This window comes from Physeter macrocephalus, chromosome 13 (genome assembly GCF_002837175.3).
Source record: "Physeter macrocephalus isolate SW-GA chromosome 13, ASM283717v5, whole genome shotgun sequence".
In the NCBI taxonomy this organism is placed as follows: Eukaryota; Metazoa; Chordata; class Mammalia; order Artiodactyla; family Physeteridae; genus Physeter; species Physeter macrocephalus.
Genome location: NC_041226.1, coordinates 87,887,145 through 87,896,364, shown reverse-complemented (window position 1 = coordinate 87,896,364; position 9,220 = coordinate 87,887,145).

Below are 9,220 nucleotides of genomic sequence, written 5' to 3'. Positions count from 1 at the left end.
CTTGAGGACAGACTGTCCCATGCAGGAGCACCAGACACTGTGCTAGGTGCTTTACGGGCAGTATCTCTTAATCTGAATACAATCCAGCAAAAAACAAACAAACATATAATATGTTGCTCTCCCCATTGCACAGATGGGGAAATGGGGCTCAGAGTCTTGCCCAAGCTTCACAGTGGTGGGGGTAGTGTGAGTCTCACCCAGGGTGGGCTCACCCGGGAGTCCCCACCACTAGGCTGTACTGCCTCCAGCTCTTTTTTTTTTTTTTTTTTTTTTTTTTGCGGTACGCGGGCCTCCCTCTGTTGCGGCCTCTCCCGTTGTGGAGCACAGGCTCCGGACGCGCAGGCTCAGCGGCCATGGCTCACGGGCCCAGCCGCTCCGCGACATGCGGGATCCCCCCAGACCGGGGCGCGAACCCGGTTCCCCTGCATCGGCAGGCGGACGCGCAACCACTGCGCCACCAGGGAAGCCCTGCCTCCAGCTCTTTAGGAGAAAAATCTATCCCTCTGGTCTCCCCAGATCTCATGCCTTTGGCCTGCTCTGGTTCCCGGAAGAGGGGCTGCAGTCATCCCTTGGAGCCATTCCCACTGCCTGGGATGCCTCTCCTCCCTTCCCCTCACCATTCACAGGGCAACCACCTACTGGACCTGTGGAGCTCAGTGAAACCATGACTTCCTCTCCAGAGAGCCCCAGACTGTACCTCCTGTCCCCTTATCTATGGTCCCATAGAGTTCCCCAGGAGGGGAGGAGAAAACTCAGGGGGTATGGCTGGGAGATGAGTTCCAGCCCAGCCCCGTGTGGGCGGAGAGGAGGAAACAGCTGGTGCTGGGTGCTCAGAAGGGCAGGACTGGGGCAGGGTAGACATGAGAGGGAGGAAGGCCTTGCCTCACCCAGGGAAAGACGGATTGGCCAGCCCCTGGGATTAGCTGAAGGAGAAGGACACGTTCCAGAAGGAGAGGGAAGCAAAGATCCAGGCTGCCTAGCCTGGTCTGCTCCGCTCTGCGTTAGCCCCAAGACGACAGCCCTTTTCTGGCTGGCCCTGCCAGTGTGTGTGCGCGCAGACCTCTGTGGCTAGGCCGGGGGTGGGAAACTGTCTTCTGTGCACAGGTGCCCTAGACCCCCACCCCAAGTGAGCCTGAGCACAGAAAACCCCCTCTTAGAGCCCAGAGACCTCCACCCCAGGGTGGAGATGACAGCATCGGGAACAGAGTGGCGTGGGTTCCTCCCAAACTCAGAGGATCCCGTGTCGAGAACAGTCACTGGCATACAGTAGGCACTTAAGCATCAGTTGGATGAACAAATGAATGAATGAATGAATGAGCGATTGCCTGACCCCAGGCCCAAGGAGGAGGGCCAGGAGCCTTGAAGTCTGTCGGCCTGCTCCCTTGTGAAGCAGACCTCCTGCGTCCTGTTGAGCCCCTGATGTGCCTGGGCTGGGGGCCGGGGCGGGGTGCATGGGCAGGCTTCAAAGGAGGGGGAGGCAAGTTGGGGGGCTGGGAGCACCACGGTGAAGCAGCCATGCTTCTGGCGAAACACGCTCTGATGCCTGGGCCCTTGCAGCACCGGCGGTCCTGAAGAACTTTCAGGTACCCCCGGATCATCCCAGAGGGGACCCCCACAAGCAGTTCCACAGCGGGCAGCATGGCGTGGTTGTTAACGCCAGGGGCTGTGGACTTGGACATCTCTGGGCTCCAGCTTCACCCTTCACCTGCTAGACCAGTGCCTCCGTGTCCTTGTCTGCAAAGGGGGCCTGATGGAGCCCCTGCGGCACAGGTTTGCTGGGGAGAGCACGTGAGAGGTGCCAGCTCAGCACCTTCTGTCTGCCATTGTTGTAAACAACGGCACAGGAGAGCAGGGAGCAGAGAGCACCCAACACCCAGGCCCTGGGTTCTGGGCCCTCCATGCCACTCACTAACCGGGTGACTTTGGACAAGGCCCAGCCTCTCCCCAGGCCTCAGTTTCCCCATTGTACAGTCAGACCCTGTGACCGCTCCCCCAGCCCCAGACCAGACTGTGCACACAGCTGCCTGCCCCAGACTTACACACAGCCCTTGGGGTTGCCCAGAGAAACACAGGCACGCTCACACACACACAGGCCCCCCCCACAGGCTTACACGTGTGCCTGCAGGCCCAGGCTCCCGCGGGCACACACGTTCACACGAGCGGGCACACAGCCACACAACCACACTCATACACGTTTACGCTTGGACCCCGCAGGCACATCCCACCCTCTCACTCCGCCCCCCACGCCGCGTGCGGGTCCTCCCCACCGGCCCTTACCCTCGCCCACAGCACGCGCACCCGCTCTCACTCGTCCTCGCTCACACACACCCCAAATCGGCTGTGCACCAACTGTTGGCGCGGGCGGGGCCGGGAGCGGGAGGGAAAAAAGCCCGCGACTCAGCCGGGGAAGAGGGGTGCGCGGGCGAGGGAAATGACAGCCCGCGGTCCCCCTCGAGTCCCGGCTCATGAATATTAATGCGGCGGTAATTAAAATGCAGGACGCAGCAGGATGGATGCGGCTGCCTCCGGAGCGCTGGGGAGCGCGGCGTCTTAGCAGGCGGGTGGAACCCGCTCCTCGCCGGCAAGCGCGGAATCGGGCTCCAGGGCCTGGATCCCGGGCCGGAGGCTGGGAGCGGGGTGCCGGGGGGTGGGGGGGGTCGGTATTTTTCGGCGCGGCGGAGCGTGACGACCCCGCGTTCCCCCCGCCCGCGCCCTCCCGCGCCCTGCCCTAGGCCGGGCCGCCCGCCAGGCCGCCGTTTTCCGGAGCCGGCCCCCTCCCGCCCTCGCGGCCCGGTGATGTCATCCGCACAAAACTTTCCGCTTCCCGGCCGTCTCCGGGGGGGGGGGGGGGCGGGGCGGGGGGGGGGGGGGGGGGGGGGTCGGTATTTTTCGGCGCGGCGGAGCGTGACGACCCCGCGTTCCCCCCGCCCGCGCCCTCCCGCGCCCTGCCCTAGGCCGGGCCGCCCGCCAGGCCGCCGTTTTCCGGAGCCGGCCCCCTCCCGCCCTCGCGGCCCGGTGATGTCATCCGCACAAAACTTTCCGCTTCCCGGCCGTCTCGGGGCCCTGAGTCATCACCGCCCCCGGCCCGGCCCGCGCCGTCTGTCTGTGCAGAGCTAGGCCCCGCTGGCCCCGGCCTGACGTCAGGCTGGCCGGGCCTGGAACCGCGTGGGGCCCCTGAGCCCCGCGCTGCGGGCTGCTGGGGGCGGGGACAGCGCTCCCGGAGGCTGTGGAGGCTGTGGAGTAGGCCGCCTTGAAGGGCACACACTGGGGTTCCAGGGTCAAATCCGGAGTCGCCTTATGCGGGTCGCTTGACCTTGGGCAAGTCTTTTTGGCTCTCTGGACGTCGGTCTCATCTGCCACTTAGCAGGCGCTCAACAAATCTTCCCAGCCTCAGTAAGGGAATTGCACAGCTGGGTGACGCCAGGCCCAGAGGTGGAAAGAGACTCACCCAAGGTCACGCGGCACATGGGCAGCAGAGCTGAGTTTCCGGGCCCCAGTCCTTTCTGCCTTGCCGCAGGCTCTTAGCCACCTGCGGTTGAGGGCCGTTTCCGCATATGCTGGGAAAACCGGCTGCATACATACGAGGTGGGGGAAGGGGGTGCATTCTGGAGCAGGTCCGCCTGGGTTTGAGTCCTGGCCACTTTTCTCATTTCTAAAGCACGACTGATAATCTAGCAAGCAATAAGCAAAGGAGAAAATATATAAGAAAAGACCATGCAGTGTGAAGGCTCTGGGGCAGCTGTTAGCGCATGATCCAGATTATGAACCTACCGCAGTCAGGTGAGAGGGCCATTTTGGAGTCTGGTCACCTGGGTTCAAATTCTGGCTCTCGTCCCCCACCCCATGCCCTCCTCTGTGCCCTCAGGCCAGGTACTAACAGCTGAGCCCTGTGCCAGGGCTGCCATCTTCCGCATCTCCGTCCTCTTGGGGTGCTGGGAAAGCTTGTTAGCAAATGCCCACCCCATCCTTCACCAGAGACACACAGACTGCACTGAAAACATGGACAGTTCTTAGGCTCTTTCTTGGGTCTTTGACGTATAATCTCGGGACCCAATTTATAGACGGGGAAACTAAGAATCTTCCGGCTACTGCTCTCAGTGGCTGAGCCGGGATTAGGCTCAGGTCCGGGATCCCAGACCACACAGCTTCCTAGATGCGCACGGCCGTGGCTCTGGCTGTTGCGCAAACGCAGCCCCACCTCCACCCAGCACCTGCCCCGGGTCCAGGCCCGCCCCTCCCGCCCGGTCAGTGCGGCTGAACCCTCTCGGTGCGCCCCTCCCCCGCAACTCCCACCCGCACTCCTGCCCGGCACACCCTCAAGCTATCAGAGAAAGAGACCCGCCCTACCGGTCCCCCAGCCTCACTGGAACTCTTTCAAGTGCTCCAGTGCTCTGGGCGCCCTCTTCTTGCCTAGAGGCCTTTGCACGTGCTGTTCCCTCCCTCTGCCTGGAACACCTCCTCTGCTCCCCCGTTTTCCTGGTTAACATCTCTGCCATCTCTCCTCAGCTCTTCCCCTGGGGAGTGTCCCAGCTACCACCACCCACAACACACACACGAGCACACAGGCGCAGTCACACCCCAAGGCGCACACACACACACACACACACACGCTTGCATGTGTACACACTCCATATGCCATAGGCCGCAGACACCCCCCCCACCCGTATCACACAGACCGTTCAATGTGCCCACCTTACATACTCTGACCACACAATAAACGCACACACGTTCACACACAGACCTTTCAACAGTGGTGCCCCTCCTCTGGGCTCCTATACGCTCTAATCTTGCTTTCCCGCCATGGTATTGACCCTTCCCACTCCAGTGAGGGCAGGGACCCATCCTCCTTCTCCTTCATTCCAGCACAGGGCCTTGCACCAACTCTTGCTCAGTTAGTGCCTGGACGCCTGACCCCCTCCCATGGCCAACATTGTCCCAGTCCCACCTCCATCAAGGTCCTCTCAAGTGAGTACCTGCCCGCATTTGTGCCAGGAGCTGTCCTCACTCCCAGTAAAGTCGCTCCAGGCCTGGCCCTCTCACCTGCAGGTCACACGCACTTACCTGGGCTTTGGTCAGCCGCACTCCCACCCAGACCACAGCTACTGGAGAGGAAGGACAGTGTCTAGTTGCTCCCCGTCCCCACCCCCTCTCACCCCCACCACCCCTCCAGGGCCTCAGGAATATTTGGTGACTTGAACAGCACCAGAGCCTTGAGGTCACTTCTCTCCAGAGTCTCAACTTTCTCATCTGTAAAATGGGGTCACACTGAAAGGGCCTTGCAGAAGCTCAGAAGTGTCAGATTGGATGTTATTTCAGGGCTACCGGGTTCCTGCTGGGCCGAGTTTGTGAGTGAACCGAGCTTTCGTAGGTGGAACTCATCCCCTATGTGAGCCCTTCCCCAACTGAGTGTCCTGGTCCTGCCCGTCCCTTCTGGCAAACTGGGTCCCTTTGTGCCAAGTCCTGGGGGTGGGGTGTTTGCTTGGGGTTCCTGACAATAGCTTGTAGAGCTACTTGTAGAGAAGGAGGGTGGACCTCTCCTGGAGAGTGACCAGAGTCAGGACAATAAGGAGGGGAGAAAGGCAGACGCAGGAAAGGAACTGAGTTACCCGCTTTCTTCAAGGAGATGGGGAAGATGAGCTTAGAACCTCACAGCATCCACCCTCGTCCCCACTGCCCTTTGGGTGTTAGGACCCCTCCCTTGGCCCAGCAGTAGCCCAGCAGCTCACCTGAGCTCAGGTTCAGGGTGGCATGCACCACCCCATAGGCAGAGATGGAGAAACAGAGGCCAGAGCGGGGAGAGGACTAGCCAGGGCACACGGTAAGGGGGGTGGGGGGCGGAGCGGCCACGTGCTGCTCTTGAAGTCACTTGTATTTTCATTCACCAGGGTTCACTGGCACCTCCGTGTGCCCGGCATGGAATTACTTCCTGGGTACACGGTGAGGAACGAATCAGCTGCTGCCCTCATGGAGCTTAGAGTCTAGGGAGTGAATACATGAAGACAGCATGAGAAAAGCAGGAAAGGAGGGATGCTGGGATGGTGAAGAAGGGGCACTCATGCTCATTTATAAACACTCCCTTACACTGGGAATTCCCTGGTGGTCCAGTGGTTAGGACTTGGCACTTTCACTTCCGTGGCCCGGGTTCAAGCCCTGGTCGGGGAACAAAGATCCCGCAAGCCACGCGGCGCGGCCAAAAACAAAACCAAAAAACCACTCCCTTACACTGACCTACATTTGTGTCCCAGAGTTCCTTCCAGAACTTTTCTTATCACTTCACTCATACTCATTCTGTCTATGAACGTGTTGGGTTTTTGTTGATTTTTTGGCCGCGCCGCGCAGCATGTGGGATCTTAGTTCCCCGACCACGGATCGAACCTGAGCCCCTTGCACTGGAAGCGTGAAGTCTTAACCACTGGACCGCCAGGGAAGTCCCTACGAATGTGTTTGGAAACACCTTTGCCTGAAGCAGGGGGCAGAGTGATTAAAAGCAAAATCCAGACTCCTCCTCCTGGCTGTGTGACTTTGGGCAAGTCACTGTCCCTCTCTGAGTCTTCATGTAGTGTCCTCCTCTGGAAAATGGGTACATATCCCACAGGGTTGTTGTGATGAGTCCCTGAGATGCGGTGGAGTGTCCCCTCTGGCATGGGGACCCAAGCTTGAGTCTATTCCAGGTGCCCCCTGGGCATGACTGCTGTGCTCAGGCCCCCTGGACCACTAGCCTCCTGTCTCTGCCTGAACCCCAGTACCTGGCAGCTCAGCTTTGGGAGGGTATGTGCAGTCCGTGTGAGGGGGAGGCCCAGCACCAGCTGGCCATGATGACAAGACAATCTGGTTACCCAGCCGAGTGCTCTGGGCTCCTGCCTGTCCGAGGTGGAACGTTTAAAATAGAGATGAGTTCTAGAACCACAGGGTCACGTTGGTGAGGGGAGCCATGGGCCCTGCCTCCTGCCTCTGGGGCTCACGGATTAAAAAAGGAAAATTGACCACAGCTTCTAAGTACTGACCACCCCCACCTGCCTTGCCTAACTCACACCCAACTGTCCTCCATCCATTCAACTCCTTGGGCATCACCCATAGGACCCCCACAGAGAGCCTTGGCCTGAGACCTGGAGACGGGGCCTGAGAGCAGGTACTCACCAAAGGGCAGATCATCAGGGGAACTTCCCAGGAAGTGTCATGAGACCCCGGGGTGTCAGCCTGGAAGAGAGCTCAGGGATCAGCACTTCGGCAACCCTATGTGGCACAGACAGAAAATCTTCAGCTCAGAGAGGTAGAGACAGTGGCCCAGGGACCCACAGCAAGGTACTGGCCCAGCTGGGACTACATGGGAAGAGGGAGGTGGTTGAGCTTTGGAACTCAACTGCCCAGGTTCAAATCTGGGCCTGTTGCTTGCCAGCTGTGAGCCTAAGTCTCTGAACCCTCTGTGCCTCAGTGTTCTCATTCTGTAGAATGGGAAGAATAATAGTTCCTATTTCAAAAATGGTTGTGAGAAATAAGCATACACTATGAATAAAAACAGGGCTTGGTATACAGTGTGCAATGGATACTGTCATTCTCAGTTTCCTGATTTCTATTTTTATTTTTATTTTTTTTTTGGCTGCCCCTCGTGGCTTGCAGGAGCTTAGTTCCCTGACCAGGGATTGAACCTGGGCCCCGTCATTGAAAGTGCTGAGTCCTAACCACTGGACCACCGGGGAACTTCCGTCAGTCTCCTGATTTCTAGCCCAGTGCACACCCATCTGTCCAACGAGCTTTCAGTGTCACCTACTCTGGGCCAGTCACTCTGCCAACACTGAAGATGGAGCAGTGAACAAGACAGACCAACAAGTCTGCCCTCCTGGCGCCTACAGTCCAGATGCGAAACACCTGAAATGGGTAACTCCAGAGAGAATCAGCTCATTACGGTGTCACTTCTGCTGATCCGGGGATTCAGGCAGGGTCCCATGGAGAGGAGACTCTTAAGCTGAGATTGGCAAAATGAAGAGCAGAAAGCATGGTTCTAGGCGAGGGGAATGACATGCCTGAAGACCCTGGGGCAGAAAGGACATCAAACTGTCCAGACTGGAGAGAAGGTCCAAATGGCTGGATCTTAGAACCAAAGGTGATGGGAGGGGAGGAGAAGCTGAGAGGAGCCAGATATCCGGAGCCTGGGAATGCTACTTTGAAAGCCTGGAGAGCCAGAGAGGGAAGGAAGTGATCAATCATGCTTGCATATTAGAAAGATCTGTCTGGGGGACATAGAGGGCAGACTGGGCAGGGAGGTGAGCAGAGAGTGGGAGCTGGGGGCCCAGCCTGGATTGGGGCAGGGGCAGTGGGCACAGGGTGAAGGGAGCTGACTTCTTGAAGTGGGAAGCTCCTTAGGTCTTGGTAAGTACTGGGCTTGGGGGTTGGGGAGAAGCAGTCGGGGTTGATGGCACCTGGGAACTGGGCAGGGGCAGGTGCATGGCTGGAAGTGATGGTCAAGTTCCAAAAAGAAGGGAAGCGCTGCATCCAGCTTGGGCCACCCCAGTCTGCAGCAGTGCCCGGGGACCACAGCACAGTCCTCAGACCCCAGTCCCAGTCTAGACAGCGGCACTCTGGCCCTTTTCTGATTGTGCCTTTCCTCATGGGGCAAGGAATCTGTGATCTGGGCACCTGAGACCATGGAATTCCCTGCTCAATGCCCCCCAGCCCACTTCCTGGGTCCATCCTCCTGGGGGTGATCTGAGCTGTTTGGGTACCCCTAATCCCTAGGGGTGGCCAAGAGGTGGCTGTTTGCAATGGCTGTGGGCAGAGTTTACTCATGCAGGCTGGAGTGTCAGCACCCGAGCGCGTAAAGCCCCTCATGGAAGAGAGCAAAACCTGCGCAGAAAGAAAAGAGGGGCTGAGTGGAAACCGGAGGCCAGGGCTGCCTCTCCTCATGCTGCTACTTGCAGCATGGACCCCAGGAGTCTGAGACTTCTAAATACAAACCCGGCCTTCCAGGTGTGTTTGTCCTTAGGAAGGTATATTTGTCAAGGAAGGAGGACAGAACATATTTTATTTAGCAGTTCGTTAGCTTGATTTATAACTTGTCAATATACTTAGACACAAGGTATGTGGGCCTTTGCTGGGACTTCTGCCCTCCAGTGCTGCCCAGAGAGGAGCAGCGTCCCGGGTTCCACGTCAGCGCCGGCTGGCTGACCCTGGACCTGGAGGTCGGCCGCAGGGGATGCTTCAGGCTTCTTCAGAGCTTCCAGAC